The sequence below is a fragment of the Suricata suricatta genome, chromosome 3 (assembly GCF_006229205.1).
Source record: "Suricata suricatta isolate VVHF042 chromosome 3, meerkat_22Aug2017_6uvM2_HiC, whole genome shotgun sequence".
NCBI classification, from domain to species: Eukaryota; Metazoa; Chordata; class Mammalia; order Carnivora; family Herpestidae; genus Suricata; species Suricata suricatta.
In genome coordinates, this window is record NC_043702.1 from 56,548,452 (window position 1) to 56,564,909 (window position 16,458).

Genomic DNA, 16,458 nt, shown 5'->3' on the forward strand with positions numbered 1-16,458 from the left:
TCTTTGGACAGTCAAGAAAAAAGAGGCAGAAAACAGAAAGGCTAAGGAAATTCAAACATACCAAGTCAGCAACTGGGCCACTGATAATCTGACCATAACCTACTTTTCCCTCATTATTTTATGTATCTCCAGTATTATTTTATATATCCAGGGTTTTTTTCCTCATTATCCCTTTTCTGGTAAAGACACAAATTGCATAATCAAAATTGCATAGCTCATTACTTCCTGTTTAAAAAAAAAATGAGAGCCTGACTGGCTCAATCGGTATAGCATGCAACTCTTGGTCTCAGGGCTGTGAGTTTGAGCCCCATGCTGGGTGGGGAGATTGATTAAAAAAAAATCTTAAAATTGTTTAAATATTTATTTATTTTTGAGAGAGTGAGAGAGACAAAGCATGAGTGGAGAAGGGGCAGAGAGAGAGGGAGACACATAATCTGAAGCAGGCTCCAGGCTCCGAGCTGTCAGCACAGAGCCTGATGCAGAGCTTAAACTCAGGAACTGTGAGGTCATGACCTGAGCAGAAGTCGGATGCTTAACCGACTGAGCCACCCAGGCACCCTCCAAAATTTAAAAAAATCCTTAAAAAATGTTTATAACTTTGCAACCAGTATGGTATAGCATTATCTTCATTGAATGTCCCATATTGGCCTTACTGAATAGAAACAATTTTGGTACAATAGAATGAAAATCCTGTAAGTCTGGATCATATTAACTTGCAAGTTCTGGCAATCCATGATTTTCTCCTGAATTCAGCCTAGGATATCCATGAGTAGTTTCTAAAAATAGATAAATGATTAGACATGAGTACAGATGAGAAAATACCCAACAGATGCTTGTGATGCCCCATATTTCTTCACCCTATTGTCCCTTTTCCCAGTTATTATTAGCATAAGAATCATGAAGAAGTAATCATCCTAAAGGAATGAGGAATGTGGGAATTCAAAAGAAAACAGCTTAAAAAGTATCCTACTCAATGAAAATGTGCTGTTGCTCAATCTGCTAAGGTGTAAAAAATGTTCTATATTTATATCTTGGGAGCAGTTACTCAGATGTGTACATATGTAAAATCTCATCAACTTGTACAGTCAAGATTTGTGTACTGCACTAGATATGTTATACCTTGATTTAGAAAGGAAGAATGTATTCCTCAATTATAAATGTAATTATATAATTACAGCCCTATGCACAAAGCATTTCCCAGCAATATTGAATTGCTGGGAAATGCTTATATAAAGTTGTTTTTTAATGTTTATTTTTGAGTGTGTGCATAAGCAGTTGAGGGGAACAGAAAGAGAGGGAGACAGAATCCCAAGCGGGCTCCATGCTGCCAGAGGAGAGCCCGATGCAGGCCAAATCTCATGACCTGTGAGGTCCTGGCCTGAGCCAAAATTAAGAATCAGAAGCTCAACTGAATGAGCTACCAAGCATTCTGCCCCTATTTTGAAGTTTTAAAGTTGTTGGTTAGAGATATCAATATATAAACCACATACAAAGAATCTGTTAACACTTAAAATGGCCACATAGCACAATTGAACAGGATGAATTATTTCAGAAAATATGATAAAAGACTGGCTCCCTTACATAAGAAGGTAAATTGTTTTCTATGATCCAAGGAATTGAAATCCATATCAGCTGTGATAAGCTTCAGTTGTAATAGCAAAAACAATTGGAGACAATTTAAATATCCATCAATATAGGGAAATGGTGAAACAAATTATAATACACTCATACAAAAGAATACCTTTAGCCATTAAAAAGAATAAAGTGCATCTCTATGAGCTGGCAGAGAAAACTTTCTTATTTATATTGCTTTATGGAAAAGTGAGTTGTGGAACAGTATGTATACTATGATTGCAGAAGTAACCTCAGTTACCTGGTGTGAATCCTTCCAAATAATGTACACATTTTGCTTTTACATAAATGGGATTAAACTTGTTATGCAATTTTTCATTTAAATACCTGAAAGATGTGAAGGCAATGTAAAGATGCATCTAGAATGATCTCATGTCTGAGAACTTCCGTGTATTCATTTAAGCCAAGACTCAAGGACTCACAAGGATCCAGCCATCAAAACAAGTAGAGTGAGCACTGCAGGCAGGAGGAACAGCCAGTGCCGACAGAGGCTAGGAGGGAGGAGAGAGCCCAGTATTTTGGGAGAACAGATAGGAGGCTGGGGTGGTAAGGTGGAATGAGTGAAAGGTTGTCAGTTACACAGGGCCTTGTCTGCCTGATATGGTGTTGGGCTTTTATTCTAACGTAAATGGATAGTCATTAGAGTTTTTCAACAACAACAAAAGCATACAATCTGATGTATGTTTGATTTTATTTTTTAAGTTATTTTTAAAGTTTATTATTATTATTATTTTAGAATCTCTACACCCAACCTGGGACTCAAGTTCACGACCCCAACATCGAGAGTCACATGCTTTTCCAACTGAGCCAGCCAGGCACCCTTGATGTACGTCTTTAAAGATCACTTGGCATCTTGACCATCTGCCATGTCACCCAATCCTCCCAGTCAGGAGAGCCTCCTGTGAGGAAGAAGAAAATGTGCTGGCTGACATGTCTGGGGGACACGGAGCAGAGGTCCTGGGTGCAGGAAAGAGGATGTCAGGCCAGAGAACTGTACCAGGGGTGCGTTGTATACTTTCCAGGGCAGCACTGCCCAGCAGAGATGGAATGTGAGGCATGGATATAATTTAAGTTTTTCTGGCAGCCACATTTTTAAAACAGAAACAACCTTAATAACGTATTTTATTTAACCCAATATTCCAAATTTTTATCACTTTAACATGTAATCAACCAAAAACTTTTATTTCATACTTCAAAATCTGGAATGTATTTTATACTTTAAATACATGTCAGTTCAAACTAGCCGCACTTCCAGTGCTCAGTAGCCACATGTGGTTTAGTGGCTACTGCAGTGGCTATCGCAGGGCTGGGGCTTTACCTTTCTTCCTTAGGAATGTAGCCTGAACCCATATCCCCAGCTGATTTCAACTCACCTCATAAAAAATCCCACTTTGCTCAGACTGGTTGTGTTTTCATTTAAGGCTAAATATAAAATGTGTATAATAAATCCTAATTTCCTCTCCTTTTTTTTGAAGAAAAAAGGTGCAGGGCTTGCTGACTGTGGAGGAGGACAAGGGGGAGACCAGTTAGGGTTGAACCAATGAGACTGGCTCTTCATTTGAATGAAGTAAAAATGGAGAGATGCAGCTTGATTTGATCTGCTTGCTGGAGGAAGACGTCATGATGGACTGAATGAGAGAAGGGAAGGGAGAGATCAAGAGTGACTCCCTGGTGTGTAGCCTGAGCAAATGGATAGTGCCATTTATTGAAATGGAAAAGATTCGAGGGAGAAGCAGGTATGGAAAGTGTGTGGAGGTGGGAATTAAGAATCTGTTTTGAATGTAGGTGACACATCCTGACTTCAAGACTTACTATAAAGCTGTAGTCAAGAAGACTGCATGGTACTGGTGAAAGAACAGACAGATCAACGGGACAGAATAGAAAGCCCAGGAATAGATTCACATACATATAGTCAACTGATCTTTGACAAAGGAACAAAGACAATACAATGGAGCAAAGGTAGTCTTTTTAACAAATGGTGCTGGAACCAGTGGACATCCACATGCAGGAAAAAAAAGAAGAATCTAGACATAGACCTTACACCTTTCACAAAAAAGTAACTCGAAATGGATCACAAACCTGAATATAAGATACAAAACTAAACCTCCTAGTAAATAAAATAGAAGGAAATCTAGGTGACTGTGGGTATGGCAATAACTCTTCCTTTCCCAAGACATACTCCATGAAAGAAAGGATTGATGAGCTGTACTGCATTAAAATTTAAAATGTCTGCTCTGTAAGATGCTTTATTTTTATTAATTTATATTAATTTATTAATAAACAATTTTATTATAAATTTATTTATTAATGAACATTAATTTTTAATGTTTATTTCTGAGAGAGAGACAGAGCATGAGCAGGGGAGGGGCAGAAAAAGAGAGAGAGAGACACAGAATCTGAGGCAGGCTCCAGACTCTCAGATGTCAGCACAGGTCCCGACCGGGGCTCGAACCTGTGAACTACCAGACCATGACCTGAGCCAAAGCCGAAACCCCAACTGACTGAGCCACCCAGGTGTCCCTCTGCAAGGGATTTTAAAGAGAATGAGAAGACAAGCCACAGACGGGGAGAAAATATTTGCAAAAAACCTATCTGATAAAGAATTTAGCCAAAACAGGGATGCGTGGCTGGCTCCATTGGTTAGAGCATGTAACTTATAATCTCAGGGTTGTGTGTTCAAGCCCCATGTTGGGGGGTGCAGGCTACTTTAAAAAAATAGTAATAACCAAAATATATGAAGAACTCTTAAGACTCAGTAAGAAAACAAACCAATTTAAAGATGGGTTAAATGTAGGCTCAAGATGCCCTTTAAACACTTGTTGGAAGATATGTTGGCCACTAGCTACATGTGTCTGAAGGGTGGAAGAAAGTTTGAGGCAGCAGGTATATAAATTTAGAATCAACAGTCTGTGGGTGGTATTCAAAATCTGAGAACTGAAGTACATCACCTAGGCTAGACAGAGAGTGGAGGAAGAGAAGAAAGAACCCATGAATGAGCCTGGAACCAAAGGTCAGGAAAGGAGTGGAGATCAGCAAAACAGACCAAAGAAGCAACTAATGGGGTGGGAACAAGCCAAGGAGAGTAGTGTCGGAGGAGCCAGAGGCTGGCAGAGTTTCAAAAAGAAAGCAAATGCTGTAGAGCAGTTGAAAAAAGAAGGTAAAGATGGGATGGTTGATGAGTTCTGTTTCACGTGAAAGCAAGTTTGGATGACTCTCTTGAGAAGTTGTCCCATAAATGTGACAAGAGAAATGAGGTGAAAGCTAGAGGGAGATGTTGAGGCAAATGGTTCATTGGTTGGTGGGTTGGTTGGTTGGTTGTTTTTACCAGTGGAGAGGAGGAAGGTTTGAGGCTGTTGAGGGAAAGGAAGGGACAGAAGTGCAGTCCTTGAGAGGTGGTGGGGTGAGGGGCTTCGATCTGGCACATGGGTGGAGGGCCTGGTCTTTGGTGGATGCAGGAATGCTTCTTCCACTAAGATGGAAGAGAAGACAGGGAGACATGGGGCCTCTGAGCTTGTCTCCCAGTGAAAAAGCCACAGCAGAGGGGCTGTGGAGGGAGGAAGTTTGAAGGGAAACTAGAAGCTTTCACACAGCCCTCTTCAACTTGCCCTTTGCTTTTGTGTTTTTTCTTTTTTTTAAACCAAGTTTCCGTGGGCTGGCACAGAATCCTGGAAGCCCCATGGATTGAGCCTTTAGTTAGTTAGGTTGTGGGGAGCTGGGTTTGTGGGGGGTCAGGGAGCGCTAGGGGTTCAGGCTGCATTAGGTACTTCAGAAGCGTCCTAGTATGTTGTCAGTGGGGACACTGCACAGCCTGGCCGCCGAGTGCCAGTCCGGGGGGACCGGTGCCTTCGGGCCCCTTGCGCTCCTTCTCCTTGCCTTGTTTTAGGGCTTCAGGTAATCTCTCACGAGGCGTGGCATTTTGTCTGTTTTTGTGGGAAGAGTCCTTGATTCTTGCCCTCGTGAGGCCTGCCAAACCTTCCGTTTAGGGCAACAACCCTTCTTGAGAAACATTTCGGTCTCAGTGGAGAGCAGGTGTGGCTGCTGCTATCAGTGATCTAAATGGAAGGAGGGCAGGTACGGTTCACAGCCTTTCCTTTCTGTCCTTTGAAATCCCATGAAAGTACAGAAGGAAAGTACATCTTGAACTTTTTAGGCTCTTGCCTGAATGGATTAACTAACCCTGTTTACTAATATCTCTCTGCCCGCTTCGAGGACCACGGTCTTTAGAATTCAGTGCTCTCTTTGCGTTGAACAAAGCCTCCAGCTTGCCACTCTTCTGATCAGAGCGTGAGAGCAAGCTTGTTTGGTCCAATTTTGTGTGTAAGTGATTCCAGCCATTTGGTTTATTGTATTTCTGTCATTTGGGGTGAAATCCCAGTGGCCTCGGGTATCTTTTTTTTTTAAAGTTTGTTTATTTTGATAGAAAGAGAGCAAGCACATGAGCAGGGGAGGGGCAGAGAGAGAGGGAGAGAGAGAATCCCAAGCAGGCTCTGTGTTGTCAGCGTGGAGCCTGATGCAGGGCTCAGAGCCCCATGTGGGGCTCCATCCCACAAACCTGGAGATTATGACCTGAGCCAAAATCAGGAGTTGGATGCTTAATTGACTGAGCCACCAGGCGCCCCATATCATTTCTTTTTTACTTGAAAATAGATTTAATGAAGAACCACATTAGATGTGGCCAAGTTTTATTTCTAAGTAAGGAGCTCATCCCATAGCTTAGCTGAAACAATGCCACATAGGACACCTGGTTGTACTGAGGTCCTTATCCAGCTTAAACAGTATAATAAATGAAAGATATATTTCCTTTTCTTAAAGATTTTTAAAAATTTTTTATTTTTAAGAGAGCACAAGCAGGGTAGGGGCAGAGAGAGGGGGACAGAGAATCTGAAGCAGGCTCTATACTGAAAGCAGTGAGCCCAATGTGAGGCTTGAACTCATGAACCAAGATCATGACCTGAGCCGAACAAACTAAGCCACCCAGGTGCCCCTAAATTTCATTTTTTATGCATCCTTTGAATGACCAGCACAGATATAGGGGACTGAAGCCCCACCTTTCACCTGCTAAAGCCTCCAAATATCACAAACACTGCTGATTGCTTGCCCAGGCACCTCTCATAAACTCAGCTCAGACCCTTTTGCTTGTTAACAAAATCTCAATTTTGTTCCATAGTTAAGTGTGCCCATCTCTAGGAAATGAATCATTATTAGCCCAAATTCATCCTGTAATCTCTCTTCTGCTGTGCAGGTGACCCAGCTCTGGCCTCTGAAATGTAAAGAAGTCTGAGGACAGGGCTTGACACAGTTGGAAGAAGAGTGGATTTTTCTTCCCCCAGAAGAGAGCGAATGGAAGTGATTACCCCTCTCTTTTCCCTCCTGCTGTGAGGACTTAAGATGAATTCCAGGGCCCTCTGGATAGCATTCCTTTTAGATAGAAAATAATAGATTTAGTAAAGAACTGCATTTGGAGTAGTGGAAAAGGAAGATCAAAAAGATGGACAGGGGCGCCTGGGTGGCTCAGTCGGTTAAGCATGTGACTTTGGCTCAGGTCAGGATTTTGCCGTTTGTGGGTTGGAGTCCCATGTGGGGCTCTGTGCTGAGAGTGCAGAGCCTGCTTGGCATGCTCTCTCTGTCCCTCCCCTACTTACAGTTTCTCTCTCTCTCTTAAAATAAATAAATAAACTTAAAAAAAAAAAGATGGCCAAGAAGCACTACTAACTGGTGCTGATCTGATCCTGGATCAGCCTGCCTCCAGACGTCTTGTTTTGTGCAAGAATGAAATGCTCTCATTGTTTAGAACACGTTGGGTTAAGTAGTCAGCTACTTGCCGCTAACAGCCTCCAGACACACGTGATTTCACAGGACTTGCTGTGCTCGAGATCATTTATAACTAACACTCTTTACCCTGACTCAACAAAAACAATTCCCCACCTTACGCGTGGCTGGTAAGGCATGGGTCCTTTATACCTTGTTAAGTTTAGCTAGAGCTCCAAGGCTATTATAAAACCAAAGTGTTTTGATTTTTCTGGTTTTCCAGCATAATTTGGCTAAGTGTAATAATATAAATAAAATGATTTTTCACTAACCAATCTCTAGAAAAAATGTCAGCATTCCTAAAGAGCCATTTTAGAGTGGTCTTCTTTAAAATGTTTTTCAACCTTTCTGGTTCATAATTTGAGTTCTTAATTTGGGTCAGCCCTTGGGAATTATTGGAAATCGACTAGAAACAGCCTCTACCATTGCCTGAGTCAGTCACATTTTTTCTTTTTTTTTATAATTGCTATAAAAGTTCACCTACATTATTAAAACTCCAAATATTCTTCATTCTTTATGGCTTGGCATTTCATAGTCTTATTTGTCCAGAACTTCAGCACTTTATCCATTTTTATTGCTCAATCTTAAATTTGTCCTTTATTTAATATTATTGAGGTTTTTCTCCTTTCTAACCCACTCCTATCTTTACTCCTTATGTCCCTGAAAATGTATGAATATGGCCAAACCTCATTTCAGAGACCACTGGGTCAAACACTGTCATGTATAGAATTAACTACCAAATGTACACCTTCAGTTTACCAGAATTTCGGTTTTTCCTATCTTTGCCTGAGAGTACATACAGGTGTTTTGGTTAAAGCCAGCTCCAAGAAATCCCTGACATTTTGTAGTAAGCAAAAACACTCTAAACTAACATTTGCTCGAAGCCTAAAATAAGTCATGCAACAAGCCTAAAAAGGTACAACTTTCTCTTCATTCTGAGTTTCAGTTTTTAAGTTGACCAAGGCCATTTTAGTTCTTAGCAATAGACAGATACAGTGTATTTGCTAACTAAATGAATTGGGGCTAGGGGAGTAGAAAGTGTGACAAAAGACCACTGACCAAGTTAGGACATAAGAATTCCAGTAAGTTCAGTGTGCAGAATTTGAAAGCGGCTACGTGTTTCCACAAGTGGTTTATTGAACTTCTCAAATTTCACGTACAGTCCTGATCGCATCAAACAAGATGAATAGTTTATCGGCGCATCACTGTAGGAAAAACTAGTAGTATAAACTTGTTCGTTAAATTCAGCAAGCATGTGGGGTGCCCGGGTGACTCACTCAGTTGAGGGTCTGACTCTTGGTTTCGGCTCAGGCTGTGATCTCAGGGTCGTGGGATCAAGCCTGCTCTTAGGCTCTGTGCTGGGTGTGGTGCCTGCTTGAGATTCTCTTTCTCCTGCTGCCCTTTTCCCTCCAATGCCCCCCCTCTCTAAATCAATAAGCATATATGAGCCTAGGCCTGTGCCAACCAGTAAGGACTATTACCCTCTTAAAACTTAGGCCTTTTGGAGGAAGTTCTCAAAGTTCCTTGGTTATACCACAGGCTTTTAATTTTGGAGATGACACACTGAGGCTAATGCCATTGAAGGAAGATTGTTATCACTTACATTTCACAAAACAAGGGAGCACGTCATGCCGCAAAGTCCACATGGGGTAGCGCCAGTTTGGGTCAGGAGGCAGAAGCAGCGAAGGGAAGGCACAGGCCAGAACCTTTATTGTTTCCAACAGGAAAGGCAAGGCTAGGCAGAGAAAACAGGTTAAGACGGGCTAGTTTGAGTTGGCCGGCTCTGGTGGTCTCTAGTTACCTGGCCCTGGGTGATCAGGGCAGAGGAATATTGGCTTGGTATGTGAGTATAATAAAAGAGGTGATTGGGAATACAGACTCATGACTGATTGAAGGATTTGTAATGTGATTATCAGGTGCTCACAAAAGTGTATGTAAACAGCTCTGGCCATTTGTTTGACCCTGTAACCAATGGATGCCAAGCAGACAAATACAGAATCTAAGAAAACACAGAACAAGAATCCACATGATCAGGGAGTCTCAGTGCAGACCAGTCCTCTTACATAAAAACACAGCTTGGAAATTATACTGTGTTCCAGTAAGCGTATAGAAAACCAACCATATAGCGATTCTAGGTTTTTACTACAAAACTGGGTAATAAAGAATTTGGCCTTGCCCTAAAAGAGTCTGGCCTTCACCCTCAGCTTCTAGAATTAATCTATGTCATCCCCAATAGGACTGTCTTTGTTTAGGGCACAGGATGGTCACACTTAGAGTTAAGTCCCTACTTAGAGTAGGGACTGGCCCTTCCAGAAAGATCAGTTTAATTTAGGGTGTGGCTTTGGATCCTGTAGTATCAGTCCGTAGACTTCAGCCATGGGGGCAATCAATCAGTCATAACTCCATAATGAAACCCCATTAAGATCTCCAGGTACCGATGCTCATGTGAGCACCCCAGTTGCACTGTCACACATAGATGCCAGCAGGGTAATGCATTTGTTTTAATGTTTTTTATTTATTTTCAAGAGACAGAGAGAGACATTGTGAGCAGGGGAGGGTCAGAGAGAGAAGGAGACACAGAATCTGAAGCAGGCTCCAGGCTCTGAGCTAGCTGTCAGCACAGAGCCCGACGCGGGGCTCGAACCCACGAACCGTGAGATCATGACCTGAGTCGAAGCCGGAAGTCAGACGCTTAACCAACTGAGCCACTCAGGCGCCCTGGTAATGCATTCTTAAGCCACAGGAGAAGACAGTGAAAGTCTCATGTCTGAAACCCTTGCAGATTCTGTCCTATGTGTCTTTACCTTTGGCTGGTTTTAATCTGCCTCCTTTCCCTTATAAGAAATCAAAGCCATGAATATAATAGCTGCAATGAGTTCTGTGAACCCTTACAGTGAATTATCAAAACTGACTGTTCAGGATGCTGGGTGGCTCAGTCAGTTGAGCATCCGACTTTGACTCAGGTCATGATCTCACAGTCTGTAGGTTCAAGCCCCGTGTCAGGCTCCGTGCTGACAGCTCAGAGCCTGAAGCCTGCTTCAGGTTCTGTGTCTCCCTCTCTCTCTGCCCCTGCCTGCTCGCTCTCTCCCTCTCTCTCTCAAAATAATATAAAGACATAAAAAATTAAAAAAAAAACACCTGACTGTTCCATAGGCAGTTGGTGTCAAAAGTGAAGGCAGTCTTGAAAACTGTGACCTCAAACCTGTGTGGTCTGTCTAACTCCAGGCAATGTCTCTAACACATGGGTACTAAGCAAGTGACTAAGAAATAAATAAGTAAAGTAAGTAAGTAAATAAATAAATAAAATTGAAACATAAATAAGGTATTAAAAAAATGGAAAGTTCTCCTGAGGATCCCAAAGTTAACTCTTTCTTTCTGGTTTATCTTTCTAGACATTTCCTGCATAAATGTAAACGTATATACACACTTTATTATTTCTTTATCATAAATGAGATTGTGCTCAAGAGCCTGTTCGAGACTTTCCTGGTGTCCCTTAGGTTGCATCAGTGGCCTTTGTGTCAGCACAGGTGGACCTCCCCCTGCGATCTGGGTGGCTGGGTGGTGTTTGTACGGAATGGTTGGACCGTTATGAGAATCAAGTCGCCGGGGGGATGGGGGGGGGGGGCGTCTTACGAGATCACGTGACTGCACACAGTAGCGCTCTCAGAACAGTGCTGATCACAAAATAAGCAAGCACTCCCTGCCTTTGTTATCATTTGTGATTTAGCCACTCTCGATTGTGTACATTGCTATTTCCATTTTTAAATGATTTCCAACAAGGCTGCCAAGGATATTCTCCATTTGTATTTATACCCAGGAACGGGATTACTGCGTCAAAGGGTATGTGCATCTAACATCTTGCTAGATGTTGTCAAATTGTCTTCTAAAATTGTTGTGCCAATTTACATTCCTACCCCTAGCCTGTGATATGACTTATTTCCCCTTCCTCTCAATTACTGAGTATGGTCAAACTTTTTCATCTTTCCCAACCTGATAGGATTTTGGAAATTGCACCTCCTTGTAGTTTACATTTATTTAATTATTCTGAGGCTGAGTATCTTTTTTTACATATTTAGTCACTTACTTTATATTTATAGTACTTTTTCTTCCAGCTCCTTAATTCATGTGCTTTAATTTTCCATTTGATTTAAGAAATTTCCTATGTTGTTTGAAACCGGTATCTTGAATGAGAATTAGGGAAAAGGAAAAGATACCAGGACGCTTTCCCAGCCAGTGTTTCCACATCATCATCACTTCCACGATGGCTCTCAACTTCCTTTTAAGAAAGAAAACAAGGGGCACCTGGGTGGCTCAGTCGGTTAGGCCTCTGGCTTCGGCTCAGGTCAGATCTCACGTTCATGGGTTCAAGCCCCGTGTCAGGCTCTGTGCTGATGGCTAGCTCAAGGCCAGAGCCTGCTTCCGGTTCTGTGTCTCCTTCTCTCTCAGCCCCTCCCCCTCTCATGCTCTCTCTCTGTTTCAAAAAAAAATAAAAATAAATAAAAATTAAAAAAAAAAGAAAGAAAACAAGAACAAAAAGCTAAAGCAAAACGAAAAACAATAGACTGGAAAGAGGTACTAATTTTCTCTGGTTGATTGAAGGGCTTTTGTTTGCTTGTTTATTCCTTTCAACTAAATAGAAATCATTCCTTTTATTTCAACTTATATCCACTTTTCCAGAATGGAAACCAACCCACCAAGAACTGGATCTTTTTATTCTGCAATTTACACCAATTAATAAATAAATATTCTGTTATGTCTCACACAATGTAAGTGGTGGGAGACAGCAAACTAGTAACAACTTTTGTGTCTTGGTAAGTTTTTTTCCCCCACTTTTTATAAGGTTGAATTACTTAACTAAAAAGAGGTTGACTCATCATCCTAAGATATAGTCTTGATTTTGAGGGACACCTGGATATCTCAGTCAGTTAAGCATCTGACTTCAGCTCAGGTCATGATCTCACAGTTCATGAGTTGAGTGCCACTTCAGGCTCTGTGGTGACAGTTCAGATCCTGAAGCCTGCTTCGGATTCTGCGTCTCCCTCTCTGTCTGTTCCCCACTCGGGCTCTGTTTCTCTCTGTCTCTCAAAAATGAATAAATGTTACAAAATATATTAAGAAAAAAGATATAATCTTGATTTTCAAGTGATGTTCACATTTTGTAAGGAACGCCTGTGTAAACATTTCTTGTATAAAGACACGAACTGTGGAACTGTGGTGTCGTCTTTTGTGTTGTTACAATAAGAAATGTCTTATGTATATATGTACTAGGAGTCCCGCTGCCGTTGTATTTGGCTTGTGAATATTGTGTACAAGGAAATGTTAAGACTGGTTACCCCCAACCAACACAGGAGAGGGCCGCCAAAACGTGGTCCTGCCTTTCTTCAAACCTCTGTTTCTTCTAAAACTGACCTCTTGAAAGCTTCCCAAATGGGTTCCTTGTTTTTCAGCTGCATAACCTCTTCCCTCCCCTCTCCCGTTTCTCATACCAGGTAACAGTCAGTATCTGATTATACATATACTGGCTGACTCCACAAATTTGTGTGTGACCACATGCGTCTTTCCTCCCCGGGTAAAAGTTGCAGAGCTCCTCTTGATTAGGTGTTCTCCTAGTTATAAATGTGTGCACCACACAATACATCCAAGCTCCGCAGCTTAAAGCAACAATAAGCACTCATTATCTCACACAGCTTCTACGGGTCAGAGCCCCTGGAGCCGCTCAGCTGGGCCGCAGGCATCCAGATAAAGGCTTCCTGGACCCAGAGGATGTGCTTCCAGGATAGAGCACTCCCACGGCTGGCAAACTGGCCAGATAGTGTCTAACCATGTGGACTCATTCAAGAGTCTTCCCGCCGTGCACTTTGGCTCCCCTAGAGCAAGCAACCCAAGAAAGGACAAGGCAAAAACCACAGTGTCTTTTATGATCTAGGCTCCAAAGAAATCCCCAAATTTCAGGAAACTGGTTCCTTTCATTAATACTGATGACACATGTGTAAAAGGAAAAGTCTTAGATCAGCTCACCTGGGAAACATCTCCCAGGCAGAGATGTGCTCTTAGGAGGTTTACTGTGGACAGCCCTCTGGACCAAGGTGGAGAGTGGAGGCCGGTGGGTCAAGGAGTCGGAGGTCAGCAGCAAGGGCTTCAGCAAATACCCAGGGCAGCTCTACCGCTGGGATGGCCCCTCAGAGTATTTACACCAGGGCTTGGCAAATGCTGTGAGTCAGGGTTTTTAATTCTGATTTGATCCTTGAGCTGGTCATTGATCATTTACCAGCATACAAGTGACCTATTGCATCCCTTTCTCTGAGATCCAGAATGTATTATTTTAGCATATTAAGATCTCTAAGATGTCCTATAATAAGGAAATGTGTTTAATTTTGTGAATAAGCATCCCTCAACGATATGATGTGGATATAAATCTTAGTGCACAGACTCAAGTGTATCAGAAGCTGTGTAATTTCTGGGGATTGCCTCACCAGCCGCCCACCCTGGGGGTTGTGCTCCAGCTCCAGGAGCCTGGCAGGCGCTGTTCTGGTTCTGACTCATGATCCATCCAAGCACCACTCAGAGGCCCCAAATCCCAGCCGGTGTGGACCTGCCAGCCCCCCTGTGACATTCACAGGGTACAGGAAGCCTTGTCCTTGGGCAGGATGCACTCCCTCGGCAGCTCCTCTGTCCACAGCACTTCCTGTTGCCTCTCAGGCCTGTTTCACCCATTCTGTCCGGTTCTGGAAAGCTTCCGGAGTGCAAACCCTGGTCTAGGTGACCTTGCTGATCTTTGCTCTGCTGAACATACACAGACATGAGCTCCCTCCCTGCCCTCCCCTTCCCTTCCGGATTTCCCCTTTCCTGGTTCCTCCTTCTTTCCCCTCCTCCTCCCCACCCCTCCTCTCAGTCCTCTTTTCCTTCCCTCCTCTTTCTCCAGCGCGCCTGCCTTCCGGAAGCTCAAGGACTTTCCAGGCTGGGGTAAATCCCGCTCTATTCATCCAAACTTCGATTGAGAATCAGCAGAATTCTTCGAAGGATTTAGGTTTTGAATAACAAAAGCCAGAAAGCCGGGTTGTTTTGTTTTCTATTCTAATAGAAGCCTCCCCTAGGGCAGCGGGCACCTTACCCATTCAGTTTAAATGGAGAAGGAAAGTGTGTAATTGGAAGAGATGGAGTAAAGAAGCTCAAAGCTAAAAGTACCTTTCCCTTCATCTCACCTGTTGTAACTTCGGAACAGTTTTGTGGAGCACAGTTCAGGGACACGCTGCGGGTGCCATCCACGTGGCCTACTGAGCACATGCTGGGTGCCAAAGTGGTGCCACAGCGTGGCTCAGGGCTCCCACTGTGATGACTGGCAGCCGGGAGCAAGCGCGGCCCTCCGCACACCGCGCACCCTTCAGGCGCAGGCGCAGAAGTGGGGGAAGGGCGGAGCCGAGGGAATCCCCGCTGACCCGAAGTTACCTGAGTCGGGGGAGGGGGTGCTGCTGAGGGCGAGCCCGGAGAGGATGCTGTTCTCGAAACGCTTGGAAGACCGTATCTTCACTGTTTCACTTGTGTTTCTACAGGTACTGTTTTCTGTCACCTTTTTTAAAAATCATCCTTAACTTTAAAAAAAATGTTTATTTATTATTGAGACAGAGCGAAACAGAGCATGAGTGGGGGATAGTCAGAGAGAGAGGGAGACAGAGAATTTGAAGCAGGCTTCAGGCTCTGAGCTGTCAGCACAGAGACCGATGCGGGGCTCGAACCCACAGACTATGAGATAATGAATGACCTGAGCTGAAGTCGGTTCACCCAACGGAGCCACACAGGCGCCCCTTTCTGGCACCTTTGAAGAGGATCCTGACTTCCACTGTGATCCTCTAGGGTACTGAAAGTATCCTTAAAATCCTTACAAAATTAATACATTGATCTAGAAATGACAAAATGTGGACTCCACCGGACTGAAATAAATCCAAACCTGGTTAACTGGGCATGATTTAATAGCAGGCCATTTCTAAATTGTTTATTTCACACAGTGTTTATATTGGTGGCAACCATGATAAATCCAAGGGCCTTGATAAGATCAACAAATTACCAAGTGCTAATTGTTTTTGGCAGGTGTAAGTGAGGAGATAAATAGCATATAAATTAAACTGCAGTGTGAGAGAGGTGCCATTCAGGGACTCACGGCTTTGCTGCACTCTGCAGCAAAATAATTCCTCTTATCCCATAATTAGACACTTGTTCCTTTAAAAACTGCACTCATTAATGCATATATTATCCTTCCACTGCCAGAGTTAGAAGAAAACAGATAAGGGACAGTAGTCTAATAAATTGAATGTCAATGACATTTTGCATCCCTTTGTCACCATTGAAAGGCAGACCATCTGTCTTGGATCACGGTTGGTCATCTCCATTGCCACGAGGAGCTCCTTTTCCAGCCCTCAAGTGTGGCTGTCATCACAACTGGCCTACATGGCCTGGCGCCTTTCAGTGCCCTTTAAGATCTTGCCTCAGGTCCGCTTCCTTTTTTTCTTTTTTAAGTTTATTTATTTATTTTGAGAGAGACAGAGACTGAGCTAGTGGGCGGGGGGGTGGAGAGAGAGAGAGAAAGAGAGAGAGAATGCCAAGCAGGCTCCGTACTGTGTCAGCACAGAGCCTGATGTGGGTCTCAAAACCATGAACCACCAGATCATGACCTGAGCCAAAACCAAGAGTCAGACACTCAACCGACTGAGCCACCCAGGCGCCCCTCTCAGATTCACTTCTCAGTGTGGTTCTGTCACCACGTTTAGACAATGACAGCTGAAACGTGTTCACTTTATCATAACTGCCGGCGGTTCCCTTCCTGGCTTCCTATCTCAAGTGAGAATCATGAGGGTCAGATATTACTACCACATTATTTTACTAGAAATGCAGATGTGACAGGTTGTTTCTTTCCTTTTTTTCTTCAGCCTCTGTACATCTGCTTAAGAGTGTTATCTGGGGGCGCCTGGGTGGCTTAGTCGGTTGGGCGTCTGGCTTCGGCTCAGGTCAGATCTCACGGTTCTT

The 16,458-nt window shown here is 43.1% G+C and overlaps 1 long non-coding RNA gene across 1 annotated transcript; it reads right to left on the reverse strand.

Moving 5' to 3' along the window:
* Positions 1-542: 542 nt before the first annotated feature.
* LOC115287706 lies at positions 543-14,817 on the reverse strand. The gene is made up of 3 exons (XR_003906614.1): positions 14,643-14,817; positions 9,044-9,175; positions 543-776 (listed from the first exon to the last, which is right to left on the reverse strand). It is a non-coding gene; the product is annotated as an uncharacterized LOC115287706 (long non-coding RNA).
* Between the last annotated feature and the right edge of the window lie 1,641 nt (positions 14,818-16,458).